Raw genomic sequence first — 15,202 nt, forward strand, 5'->3', positions numbered from 1 at the left:
TTGGTCCCTTGAGTGTGGCTCTTCCACAAAATACCACAACCTGGATGAGTCTAATTTGAAGAAGTGGCATTAAAAGAAGTTTAAGTTTAAAAAATTTGGCTCTCAAAATAAATTTCAATCCTTGTACTTTTGATATTTGGCTCTGTTGACTAATGAGTTTGCCGACCACTGGTTTAGAATATTCTAAACATTACTCAAAGATAGAAACATTTTCTAAGTCATGCTTCTTCCAGCCCAACAATGGCCCATTACAGGACCTCTGGCTGGAAGAAATGGCCAGCACCAGCCCAGGGTGCTGTGTGGTTGTCTGAGAAGGTTGCTCTCTAGGCTGGAGTTCCAGGTGGAGACCCAGGCACCACAGCTGGAGGCTGACTGCCAGTTGCATTCCTCCGAGCCAAATGGCAAATTTTTCCTTGAACCCCCTTTTGTGCTGCTTGCCCATGGCTCTCCACAGCCTGGGGCAGCTCCCCAGTTGACCTCTGTATCCACAGGAACATGGAAGAAGGAGGCTGGGACCAACTTCAACCTGTTGATCCCTGTGGCTCTCTGGTGAGAGTGCTAGAGCCTAGTCATCACACCTTCTCAGTTTGAGGTAGCTACACCTGGGCACTCCAGTGGCAAATGGAAGTGCTGAGTGATGCCCTGTGCCTGCCCTGGATTCTGCCCACTTGTTCAACCACAGCCCCACATCCTGTGAGCAGGAACCCCCCCTACCAGCAGCCAACTAACTATAGGAGGCTTTGGAGAGGTCCCAGCTTGGACAGAAATGACCATTCAATAGCTGGGAAGAGGTGAGCATGGATGAGTTTGAGGTCTGCAGCCTGTGGTCACTGACTGACCCAAGGCTGATGGGCAGATTCTTTTCTAGGAAGAGATCTGAGCAGTGCCCCCACATGGCTGTCACATTGCCGAATGGCAGGGCTGGCAGCTGAATACTGACTCCCAAAGACATCCAGGTCCTCATCCTTGGAATTTGTGAGTGTGACCTGATATGGCAGAAAAGACTTTGCATGTATGGTTAAGTTAAGGATCTTAAGATTGGAATTGCAAGAAGCCACAGTCTGACTGTGCCCTTCACACCCCAGGACAGGCAGGCTTTGGAGGGAGGCCAGGGCACAGATGTTTAGAATACTCAGGGGTCTTCAAACTACGGCCCGCGGGCCACATGCGGCCCGCAGAGGAGTCTGATCTGGCCCGCCAGGTTTTTTGGGCAGTGAGCGCAGCCGAGGTGTTACAATAGGAATTATTAGTTCATATAGTCCGGCCCTCCAGCTCTCTGAGGGACAGTGATCTGGCCCCCACTTTAAAAAGTTTGAGGACGCCTGAAACCATAGGAACGTGCTTAGCTTTGGCTGATTGGACCTCCTGGGTTAGGTGACATCTGCTTCATTCTCATTGTTTTCACCTGAACTACAGGACCAATGCTGTTGGTGTTCCCTTCCTCTTTGGGTATTATTTGATATGATGCAAAACTAGACTCAAAGGCATGTTGGAGAGCTTAAAAGATGTTTCAGCACATTCCTCTCTAAGAACATTTCATCTGCAAATGTGAACCTATCCATTGAAACAATCTTCCCACCTGCTGAACCTGCCATTAAAATGGAGTCTCTGGATTCCTGGAAAAACATTGCCTCACTCTGCCTTTGTGCTTGTTCTTGGTGTTCTGATCACTGCCTTGACTAAGCAGGATAACCTCTAATGAATATCATGAAAAGGAAGAGGTTACATGGTCCAAGGAGACACTCTGAATAAATGTTCTGAAGCCACAAAGCATTTCAGAGCCCAAGAGGATAAGTCTGAAGCTCCCACCATCCAGCATCCCAGAGAAGGAAGAGGGAGGGTAGGAAGGCTTAGCATCCGGCATGAGTCCTGGTGCAGGGACACTGCTGCAAACAATTGTTTTCAAAGATGTCTGCTGGTGTGTGTGGATGTTAAGGCTCACGTTAAGGTTTACTTTTTGTGATACTTAATTATTCTAATTTCTTAAATGTAGTGTTAGTACCTTTCAAAATAACAAGTATTTGTTTATTTATGTTACAAAGAATTCCAAAAACTATAATCTAAAAATGTATTTTGAAAAAAGAAAATGCCATTGTAAAAAAAAAAAAAAATCTGCAACTAGAAAACCAGCTCGCTTTGCATTCAAATAAATATTCCCAAGTGGACATGCTTACCCAGGGTGCGAACAGGGTGCCCCATGACAGGTAATAAGATACAGTGACAAAGCCACCCACAGACTGGCCTGGGATTCCGAGGACCATCAGGCGCGGCCCCAGAGCACCCTAGTCCGGGGCTTCACTGTGACTACATCCAGGGGGAAATCACACATCGGCCTCCTTTTGGTTCTCATTTCTTCAGGAGCATTTGCACAAAAACAAGGACTAAATTAAGAAGCAGAATGATTTCCCAGGACCTTTGAAAAGCAATCCGTGCTACGCTGGCATTCATGGGCCACTCCACCTTCGGTGGCAAGTTGGGGCACTTTCTCTGCATCTGCCAGCCTCATTCTCTTGCAGGCCAACAATGCCAAGTGTTTAGGGAAGTTAATTATTAAATCCTACCCATTGTTGTTGAGTTGTATGATAGCAAGGGCCCAGGCGCAGTGCCTTATGCTATCTCCCATCTACTGCACATTTAACTACCTTTGATCTTATCACACAGCAGATATAGAACTGAAATAATCACCATTTAAATATATTAGGTTGTTTGACATAGGTACTACACGCAGGAAAATCAATAATGATTATACAATCGCCAGATACAATGTAAACGGCATACCGCAAAGTCTTTACTGGGCGAGATAACATCACAGAAATCCCAACCAGAGTCAATAGCCATTAGTTTTTAAGAGTGGCCACTTGAACTTGTGTGTGTGAGTGTGTGCACTGGAGCCAGGTCACCCATGGCTGGAGCGTCTTAAAATAGATGAGGTTCAAAGAAGTAAAGAGAAGCCCCCCCTGTCTTCTGAAGAATTGCTGAACTTTTGAAAAGTGAAGTATCATTGGGTTCCATTTCTGTGAAAGCCATAAAAAGCCCTTTGCATTTTGGTCAATTTTCAAGAAAATTCGAACAGCTAAAGAGACAATGCACAGTTATAATTAAATTCCAGTGTCCCAAACACTCATCACAACACAGAGAACTCAACCTGCATGCATTGGCATCTAGTAGGACCCCTGAAAGCTGGATTTTGGTCCCAACTCCATCTGTTTCTCTCAACTAGGTGAGGGGAGAAAATCATAGGAACCTATCTCTTCTGAATCATTTTCTCCAAGGGGGTGGGGTCCTGACATTCTCATAAGTGAATGTTTACCACTGAGTCATTTGGGAAAGAAAATACTTTTCACTCATGAAAGTATCTGCAAGAGTTCCTGAAGCCCAGAGACCTATTGTGGCACCTGGAAGGTCATGAATGGTATGGATTCTTGGCCAACATCAAAGACGTAAGCAATGGATTCAGTAAAATGCAAGCTGTTATCAACTTCCCAGATTGTTCTCAGGCGGAAGAGGAGCCACAATGATCAATCTCTTCTGAGTCCAGAAAGCAAGCCTGGAAAGACATGTGCTGATTCTGCTGACATATTGGTCCCTCTTTGCTGTCCAGATGCCATTCCAATAGGCCAGCCTTTATGGGCATTAATCAAGGTGGCAGCCAATGTATTCTCCTTCTGCTGAGAGCCATTGACAGAGAGAGAGAGAGAGAGAGAGAGAGAGAGAGAGAGAGAGAGAGAGAGAGAGAGAGAGAGGTTGACAATATCAGCATTATTTCTCCATTTATATCCACTTGTACCAACAGCTCGGCACACTAAATCCTAAGCAAATACTACAGGATGAAGAGAAAAGTCCAGCAAAAAATAGAATGACGCCATTCTCGTTCTCTTAGAAAATTAAAAGCTCTTAGAAAGAACACAGCCATCACTTTATAACCCTTATCCTCTCCCCTCTCCAGCCCAGCTGTCAAATTTACTGTTTAAGCTTTTCTTTGTAATCACACAATTATGCACTTCATCACCTTCCCCACCCCCATCATTCCATCTAATGGTTTTAAAGGCAAAGGAAATTACTTGTCCTCGCAGCCAGCACTTGACACTTTTATGGGTCATTTGTAATGAAGCTATTCTTTGGCTTTAATGGAGACCTTGATTCCGACCACTGTGAATAATTGTCAAAAGGTGATTAATTAAATATTCACCACTCCCCTATAAAATTGATCAACATATTACATTACACTGCTCCAAAAGTTATTTTATTTCTTCATTCGACTTCAGATTCTATGCATTTAAACAAGCTTTAAAATGGAGCCATATAATTTACTACATATTAATTATACATACATCCTGACTAAAGTAAGAAGAAGTGTTTTACACCTTTTTTAACTCTGTAACACGTGCCACTGTTACTCACAGCACCGAGAAGTCACCGATTGGAGTGAAATGTCTAACCCTGCACTTCCTGCCTGTGTACAGTGCAGGGACCTTTATTAGTGGGGGTTTTAATTTCTATAAACATGTAGCTCCATGTGAAATAAATCTCTAAGGCAAAAAAATGATATTACCCAATTTAATTGGTACATAAAGTATTGGCTTTTAAAAATATCATCCTAGGACAAAAGACATTAGTAAACTTTGGGGACCCATCACTTAAAGCAGCAATTGGGGTGAGGATGGAGGATAGGAAAGGGAAATCGCTATACTGGGGATCTTGCTGAAATGAAATAAAGCCATTACTAACATACATTGCCAGCTTTGGATCATTCCAGTTTGGGGCAGTCTGAGTAAATAAGTCCAAAATCTTCCAAGAAAACTAGACTTTCTTGCTTACATTTTGCCACAATGTCTGAGCCACTCTTGTCATGGAATACCAGACAATCAGAGGTTTACAGAAAAACTAAAACTCCAAACTGCAAGCATTAAACTCAATTCCACAGATACCCAGGATGCTCAGTAATCAAAACAAAATTTATTACCAATGAGGAATAAATGTGACATCATGAATTGTGTTTTTTAAAAATCTATGGAAGTAGAGAGAAAATTATGAAAAATAAAAACAAAAGGAATCCAGTTTGTCTATAAAGTATGTCTGCCTTTGACCAGGAGAAACAGATAAGGAATGACATGACACAGTGGTGCCTTGGACAGACACTGAACCACGCCTACTAGTACATGTTCAACAATAATAGAAACTTAAACCCTGCAGGCCACCAAGATTATTAGGTGCACCCCACATTCCTGATGCTCAGAAGAGCCCAGGACTAAATTCCACACAGTCTGAGACCCTGATCAAAGTCTGCACTGACTCCAATCAGAGACTTTCTAGAAAGCCTGGGAAGCGGCTCGTTGCATGCTGATTACTAATTTCACTGAAATAGTCAATCAACTGCCCTTCCCCTCTTTTTTTTCCAAGGCTGCTACAATGTCATTGAGTGAACATTGTAGATAAAAAAAATGATGAGCAAAAAAATAATAATATTTCAACTTGAACAAACTTGCTATTTGTAGACTTGATCACATGGATGTGCTGTGGTCAAGATGATTTCAGCAGCGGCTCCAGGAATGAATCCCACAAAGGGACTGAGTTTAATCATCCAATCCCAGACTGTATTGATTTTGGGACTACTTGCAATGACTATATAAATAAGCCATTTCTTTGCAACTGTATCTACAGCCGGTCATGAACCCAAAACCTTCACAACCTGGTCCAAAGTGAATTATGCCCTGCAGAAATAAATTAATAAAACTAACACAGCCAGGCTCCTCCACCAACTTATTTTCATGTTTCAAGAGCTTAAAAATATAAAATCAATAATCATTTAGTCATAAGGGTAAATGAAGCGACATAACATCAAAGTATACCCTTTAGCCATTCAAGTCATCCTAGGTAATTTATCTCATCAAAAGGCAGTGGTAATAATCCTTTCCACTCTGAGACAAGCTGCCACACAGCTGCTGTATTATCCTAGAGTAAACAAGTTGGGAGAAAATATTAAAAATCAATATCTGTTTCCTTCTATCAGACCAGATGGCATCCATCATACACCCACCCCTGTGAAGGTGCCCAGAGTGAGGAAGACAATGAATTAGCAACACAAAACGGAGCTCAGCTCGACAGGGAATGACAGTTGGAATTTTTAAACATACAGCATTTTACAATTGCAAAATTTTGCTGAAATTATGATTATTGGGGAGAAAATCTATTGTAGCCATAGGACATGACAAGGAAGCAATTACCAGCGCTGCAAAATAAAAATGCAAACCGCAGCTTTCCATGGCCCCTGCAAGTTATACCAATTATTCGATTGATTTATTTGATTATTCATTTATTCACTTATTTATTCGTTTGTTCTTTCATTTGTGTAGCCTAGTGGTTTCCAGCTATGAAATCACCTGGGTGCACTATTGTCACATGTCACAAACTCCTCCCAGGGCACTACGTTTTGACAGGCTCTTTCTGATCACAATGGCTCAAGTAGAAAGAGTAGGATGCTAAGTCCCAAGAAATCTGTTTTCTGGGAGAGGGAAGAGCTGCTTGATCCTGGACATCCTAGCAGGTGGCTTTCCTAGTGGCAAACTCAGAGATGTGAGCAGGAACCAGCTGGGAAATAAGGCCGCTGAGCCTGACATGGAATGCGTGGGAGAAAAGGCTGGAAGAACCCTTCCAAATGGACTCCCCTCCCTACATTACAAGGTCTCCCTGATTTAAAGTCTAGCCTGAATGTTATTATCTCTGGAAAATGGGATGCCATTGCTGTTCTTAGAGGAGGTCTCACCTCTGTCAGACATACACACACACACACACACACACACTTATGAAATGACTATTGGGAAATAGGGGCTTTCTAAAGAGGTAATTAAAGTTAAATGAGGTCAGAGGATGGGCCCTAATAAGAGGAAGAGATACCAAGAATGCCATCTGTAAGCCTAAAAGGGAGGCCTCACCAGAAACCAATCTTGCTGGCACCTTCATCTTGGACTTCCAGCCTCGGAACTGGGAGAAGATAGAATTCTGTCTCTGACATTTTATTATGGCAGTCCCAGGAAACTAATATAGTGTTCCTACAGTTACCTATACTGAAAGCTCAATATGCAGGCTTTCTCAGAACTCTCTCAGTGCATTTTTTTTTTTAATGCACCAGATTGTTTCGTAAAGAAGCTCCTATACTCTAGGATAAGTAACCCCTTGAAGAGACCTCCAAATAAATCTCTCTCAGAGTAAATCCCAAATTATGTCCGATTGTGGGTCAATCCTCATATTTTATTCTATAGTAGTGTTTTTCTCTTCCTCAGTCCCAGTCACTGAAACGTCCCCAGGACCCCGCTTATTCTCTTCCTTAAATATGCATCCCCAGGTTAAACCCTGTTACCACCAAGTACTATGACTAAGAACTGAGATAGCACCGGATCACCACAGATTTACTGGAAGATTGTATTTAATGAAAAGGCCTAAATCATTTTCACAGAGATTCATGATTCATCAGCTGTCTCCCATGGTGAAATGGCTTCTGTTTAACCTAGGTGCCTGCCCTCACATTTTGTTTCTAGCAGATGTGATCTTAGGTCCTGCTCTTTGCTCTACCCCCAGGAATTCTCTATGTTGGATCCTGACTGTCAGGTGGTGAATTTCCTACTCTTCTCGGATAAATTTTTCCAGAGAGAGTGGCTGATGAAACACATAGAGCAGAGATCTCCAAGAAGCACGTGTGCTTCCTGGAAATATAAACCAGGAGGCAGAGACCTCTTACACACTCCTGCGGGGCATATCTAGAGCCCTGCACCCCTACTGCTGCCCAGGATGAGGCTCAGAAAAACTGCTGGAGCAGATGAAGAAACTGCCTCCTGTAATGTCAGAAAATCGCAAAAGGAATCTTTGTTATTCCAAGAACCGATCTGAATTTGAAACAAGTTGCAAATCACAGCAGAAGTCTACAACAATGTGGTCACATTAGCCAACCAATTGAGGCTGCTCTTTCACTCACTAGATACCTCCATGAAGTATCTTCCCTCCTAATTCCCACTCAGGGAATCTCTCACAGTGGGCACTTATTTGTACTAGTGCTGGGTGTAGAATGATCTTGTGAAGTTGCTCATTTGTTGGCTGTAAATTTTCTTTTATAGAAATGACTAACAGCTCTTGTTATCTGCTTGAATCAGAACCTAAGTACAAACCTTTAGATAGTGAAGAAATATCAGCTTTCACATGGCACTGCATACCAAATCATCAAATAGGTTTACACGTGACACTGACTTAGAGAAAGTCATGTGGAAGCTACCAAATGCCAACCCAGACCCTGACTCACAAGGCAGCTGTGAAGGTAGCACATACAGGATGGACAACAAGTGTTACCTTGTGGGGCTGAGCCCATCAATCACGTGAGCCTTCCAAGGGACCCTCAGAAGATGCTCAGTATCTCTCTTTCAGATAACATTTAATCATGGATGCACTTCTCAATGGGTATTAAAATGGTGAACTCTTTGAATATCTGGTTTCCAAGAGACTGAAATTTAACAGTACAATCTTTATACACCAGATCTGAACATTTTCATGTTCAAATGTATTCTTTTTCCCATGGCAGATGGGATCTTGAGATCTGCCAAAAGTTTTAAAATATGACTTTATAGAGAGAAATTACCCAATTTCATCTATATTAACCCCCCCTTTTTTTCCTAGAAAATAATCTCTGCAAGGCTAATTCATTGGTGAACTTCCAGCATAGCACATCAAACATATGTACCCCGGCTATGACAATTACTACTTATAGTTAGTAACTGAATATTTGATCAGGGGCAGATCAATGTACAAGATAATATTTCCCACTGATGCTTTTCCTGTCTTACCTGCTTATGTTAGACTAAGCTATTTGTTAAGCAGATTTGAAAACTTGAATGAAATGGACAAATTACAAGAATAACATCCATTTCTAAAACTGAGGCTAGAAGGAATTAACAATTATAAATAAACCCATAAGCTTTTTAAAAAATGTGATCCAATGGTCAAATACTGATCTGCAGCCTCGTTGTCATCGTCACCATCACCCAATTCAGACGGTACATTTGGTGGAGTTGAAGAAGCTATAGCTTACAAACTAGGATTTTCACTTAATTCAATCTATAGAGAAATGTATGCATATATATCTCATACATGAATGTTCAATTTAGTATTAATTATGGTAGTTCTACACCTTTCCTCTCCCTAGGCAATCTATTACATACTTTATATCAAATACACACATATTATTAGATACAAATGCATGCAGGTTTGGGTGTTTGTGAGGTTTTGGTCATTGATTTATTTTATCTTCAACTTACTACATTGATCTTTTCTCACTCTGTACCTAGTAAGATTTACTCAAGACCCAAACTGAACTTCTAAAGTAAAAAGTTAATATCTGAAATGAAAAATCACCAGACAGACTTAGCAGATTAAGTGCCAAAGGAAAGCATAGTTTCAAAAGCAGAGGAAAATTGGAGGGGAGAATCAAGCAACCAGTAAAATAATAAAAACTGTATTAAAATAAAGTGTATAAATGATCACATTATTTTGTGTAAATTTGATATCTTTGTAATCAAATAGTAACATTTGAGATAATTTTTGAAAAAGCAACACTTAGCAATAATTAAAAAATACATGTGCTTTCTGAACCAGAAATCACAGACCTGGGGCAATGTGGCACAGAAATCTACACTAATAAAGAGAAACATGCAAATTACCATCACTCTGCTACACTACCAGCCAATAGAGTGAGTATTCAAATTAACCTGAAAATATGGCAGCAGCCCTGCCCTTGTTGCTCCTGGTCTGTGGAGGTCAGATAAGTCGGGCATTAGTGCTGGAGCTGGCTGGAGCCTGGGAGACAAAGAAGCCACCTGCCCCGGATCCCAGGCTGCAGACAGCAGCAGAAGCCTCAAGTCCACCTGCCCCACATCCTGGCAGAGACAGAAACTGGGCCCCAGCACCTGAGACTGGGTGCAGCCTGGGAGACGAAGAAGCCGCCTGCCCTGTGATCTCAGGTCACAGCCAGCTAGAGAAGTCACCCACACTGCATTCCAGGGAAGACAGAAACCATCCACCTCTAGTCCAGGGACCAGCAACTGCGGCTGGCTATAGCCTTATAGACGGAGAAGCTGCCCACCCCACAGTCCTGGGCACCAGTACCTGCAGCTGGCTGTGGCCTGGGAGACAGAGAAGCCTCCCACCCTGGGGTCCCAGGCACCAGTACTTGCAGCTGCAGCCCAGGTGAAGCCACCTTCCCACTATCCACTGCAGTTGCAGTTGGCCTGGGTGCCTATGGCTGACCAGAGGGAGGTAAGACCAGATCCCAGGTGCCTATGGTCAGCTGGAGGAGGGAATCCTGGGTCTCAGATGCAGGGCTGAGGCATAGGTGGTTAGGGACAATCAAGCCAGCAAAAGAGCAGTTAGGGGCAATTAGGCAGGCAGGCAAGTGGTTAGGAGCCAGCTGTTCTGGATTGTGAGAGGGGTGTCTCACTGCTGGTTATCCCCTGATAGGTTCCAGATTGGAGAGGGTACAGGCCAGGCTGAGGGACACCCCCTACCACTCCCCAACCATGCATGAATTTTGTGCACAGGTAAAATTATAAGTAAAATTATAAGAATATATGTACAAGAATGTTTCTTTCAGGATCATTGTAAAGAGCCAACAACTAGAAACACTATGATGCCTTTTATTAGGGAAATGTGTGAATCAATTATGGAATGTTACTTTCCTGCCATGGATGATAATGCAATCATTCAAAACAAATGAAATAAAGCTATACACCACAGAGGGATACACTGAAGAATGTAAAGATATAGCAATATAGCCCAGCTGGTGTTGCTCAATGGTTAAACAGCAACCTATGAACCAAGAGATCATGATTCAATTCCTGGTCAAGGCACATGCCTAGGTTTCAGGCTCAATCCCCAGTATGGGGCATGCAGCCAATCAATGATTCTCTTCATCATCAATGTTTCAATCTCTCCTTTTTCTTTCTTCTCTGGAATCAATAAAAAAAATATTTTAAAAGATATAGCAATATGATGTATACAAAAAGAAGCACAGAAGAAAAAAAAAACTAAATAAATAAGCAAAGACTAGAGCCTCAGTGACCTATGAAAAAAATGTCAAACAATCTAATATAAGTACCTTGGAGTCACTAAAAGAGGGAGAGTGTCAGAAACATATTTGAATAAATAATAATCAAACATTTAAAAAAATATTTAAAATGCTGAATCCACAGATGGAAGAAACTCACCAAAGCCCAATCTGGATAAATGCAAAGAAAACCACACAAGGCAGCCAAAAGTTGAGGGTGGAAATTCATGATGCAGAGAAACATAGATAGGAATGACAACAGACTTCTCCTGACAATTAATGAAAGCCAGAAGACAATGAAAAAAATCTATAAAGTGCTCAAATAGGAAAAAGAGTCAATCTATTTCTGTGTACAGAAAAATATTTTTCAAAAATAAGGCAAAATAAGTATTTTTGCAGACAAATCAAAGCTGATGCAATTTATCATCAACAGGCATTTACTAAAAGCAATGCTAGCTAAAAATCTTTTTATGTTAAAGTTAAACAATAGTGAGAACTTGGATCTACAAAAGGAACTAAGGAGCCCCAAAAAGTGTAAATATATAGATATATAATCAGGTTTTTTTCCTTACTTTTACATTTTTAAAGGAAAATTGGTTATTTAAAGCAAAAATGTAATAGTATATTATGAGGTTTATAGCATATGTTTAAGTAAAATGTATGGCTTTGAAGAATGGAAGCACACTCTTATATAGGTCCTACATATATATGTAGAAATATAATATCTAAAGGTAGACTTTATTGAATTGCATATTGTAAAAGCTAAAAACCATTAAATAACTAGCATATATAATTAAAAGAGATATAATGGATGAACCAATAATAAAGATAAAGTTGCCAAAACCGGTTTGACTCAGTGGATAGAGTGTCAGTCCCGGGTTCGATTCTGGTCAAGGGCATGTACCTTTGTTGGGGGCATGTCCCCTGTGGGGAGTGTGCAGGAGGCAGCTGATTGATTTTTCTTTCTCATTGATGTTTCTAACTCTCTATCCCTCTCCCTTCCTCTCTGTGAAAAATCAATAAAATATATTATAAAATAAAATAAAGATAAAGTAGAAAAACATTTTTTAAATTATTAATCTAAATAAGGCAGCAAAAAGATCAATAAAGGGAAAAATGGGACAATTAACTATGATAGAGTTAGTCAAACCATAAATATAGTTACATTAAATATAAAAGATTTAAAATCACCAGTTAAAGGCAGAGGTTGTTGCACTTGATAGAAAAGGCCCAGCTATATACTATATATATAAGAAATAAGCTTCAAATATAAAAACATAGCTAAGTTAAAATTTAAGGATGGAAAGGGATATTTGATGCAAATGCTAACATAAGAAAACTGAGGTAACTATCCTAGTATCAGACAATGTTGCCTTTAGGACTAGAAATATTACTATATAAAGAAGAAGAGAATTCACAATGATAAATTTGTCTATTTATCAATAAGATATAACAACCCTAAATTCATATGCTCCTAATAATAGGTGTTTAATTATATGAGGCCAAAATCTGACATAGTGGTATTAACTTAGAAAGAAACAATTAGAATACATATATTATAGACCCAAGTATTTGGAAAGTGTGCAAAATATACTTTAATAACCCAGTGAGTTGAGAAAGAGGGAATAAAAACAAAGAAAAATTAGAAATATTTTTAACTAAATAAAAATAAAAACACAGCATATAAAATTTTACAGACTAGAGCAAAAGCAGTGCTTAGAAGGAAATTCATAGTATTAAATGCTTGTGTTAGAAAGGAAGAAAAGTCTAAAAAATCAATAGTTTAAGACTCCACTCTTAAAAGCATAAAAAAAAGTGATAGAATATCAAAGTAAATCCAAAATAAGAGATGGGAGGAAATAATAAAGATCAGAGTTGAAATCAATGGGATAAGGAAAGCCTAACAGTAGGGAAAATAAAAAAACCCAGATGGTCATTTTTTTATATATATATATATATTTTTATTGATTTCAGAGAAGGGAGAGGGAGAGGGAAATATCAACGATGAGAGAGAATCATTGATCACCTGCCTTCTGCATGCTTCCTACTGGGGATCAAGCCCACAACCTGGATATGTGCTCTTGATTGGAATTGACAGAGGGACCCCTCAGTCCCCAGGCTGACATTCTATCCACTGAGCCAAACAGGCCAGGGCCAGATGCTCATTTAAAAAAAAAAATCAATACAATCCATGAATCTCTAGTTGATTGAACATGAAAAAAAGAGAAAATATAAAATATTGATATTAAGAATCAAGGAGGGTTGCCCTGGCTAGTGTTTTTCAGTGGTTAGAGCATAAGCCTGCACACCTAAGGATCTCAGGTTTGATTCTCGGTCAAGGGCATGTACCTGGGTTTTGGGTTCGCTCCCCTTCCCTGGTAGGGGAGTATGTAGGAGGCAACCAGTCAATGTGTCTCTCTCACATCTATGTTTGTTTGTGTGTGTGTTTTCTCTTTCTCCCCATCCCCTCCATTCCTGCTACTCTCTCTGAAAAACAATGGGAAAAATATCCTCGAGTGAGGATTAACAACAACAACAAAAAGAACCAAAGAGGGTACATTACTACAGATTCCATAGACATTGAAAATATGACAAGGAAATATTATAATGAGCTTTATGCCAACACATTCAACCACTTAGATAAAATGGAGACATTTCTTGCCCTAGCTGGTTTGGCTCAGTGGATAGAGTGTTGGCTGGCAGACTGAAGGGTCCCAGGTTCAATTCGAGTAAAGTAACATGCCTCTGTGGCAGGCTCCATCCTGGTCGGGATGTGTGTTGGAGGCAACCAATGGATGTGTCTCTCTGACATCAATATTTCTCTCTCTCTCTGTCTCCCACTCCCTCCTACTTTCTCTAAAAATTAATGGAAAAATATCATTGGGTAAGGATTAACAAAACATGAAGACCTTTCTTGAAAAGTACCAAATATCTATAATAATAAAAGCCTAATATGAAAATAGATGGAACTGCTGAACAGCAGAACAACCGTCAGGAAGCCCCTTCCAGATGATGTGGGGTTGCAGCCACAGGATTGAGGCAGCTGCTACAGTGGTGAAGGCCTACTCATGCATGAATTTTATGCATCAGGCCTCTAGTAAGAAATATTTAAAAATCTGAGTAAATCTGTATTGGCTTAAAAATTAAATGTATGTTTTTAAATCTTCCTACAAAGAAAATTCCAGGCCCAAATGACATCAGTAATAAATGACATTAACATTTTGAAAAATTAATAATAATAATAAACATACAATAATAATAGACAATTTTTTTCAGAAAATAGAGGAGGAAAATAAAATGCACTTAATTTTCTAAGACCAGGACTACCTTGTTATTAAGACACCAAAACCAGACAAAGACATCATAAGGAAAGAACATTAGTAAATTAAATTAAAAAAAGAGAAATAAAAGAAAATATATTGTGACCATGTGGCATTCATATTAAAAATTCAAGACTAACTTAACATTTGAAAAACCAAGTACTATCACCTCAATAGATGGAGAAAAACATTTGATAAAATTCAATATTCATTCTTTTTTTTTTTTAAATATATTTTATTGATTTTTCACAGAGAGGAAGAGAGAGGGATGGAGAGTTAGAAACATCGATGAGAGAGAATCATCGATCACCTGCCTCTTGCACACCCCCTACTGGGGATGCACCCGCAACCAAGGTACATGTCCTTGACCGGAATCGAACCCGGGACCTTTCAGTTCCCAGGCCGATGCTCTATCCACTGAGCCAAACCGGTCCCGGCTCAATATTCATTCTTGATTAAAACTCTCAACAAACTAAAGGAAGCTGGAAATATTCCCAAACTAATAAAGACCATTTCATCTGAGGTTAACCTACTATTACATCATATTTAACAGGGAAAGATTGCATGCTTTTCCCTGGAGATCAGAAACAGGATAGAGTGCCTGTTCCCACCACTCCTAGTCAATATTCTATAGGTTCTAAGGGAATAAGGCAAGAAAAAGAAACAAACTCAATACAGATTGCAAGAGATGAAATAAAAGTCTCTTTATTTGTGGATAACATAATATTGTTTGCAGTAAATCCTTAGGAATCTACAAAAGTTTCTAGAATTAAGAAATGAAATTAGTAAGGTTATATAA

Source organism: Pipistrellus kuhlii, unplaced genomic scaffold, assembly GCF_014108245.1.
Source record: "Pipistrellus kuhlii isolate mPipKuh1 unplaced genomic scaffold, mPipKuh1.p scaffold_m20_p_4, whole genome shotgun sequence".
NCBI lineage: Eukaryota > Metazoa > Chordata > Mammalia > Chiroptera > Vespertilionidae > Pipistrellus > Pipistrellus kuhlii.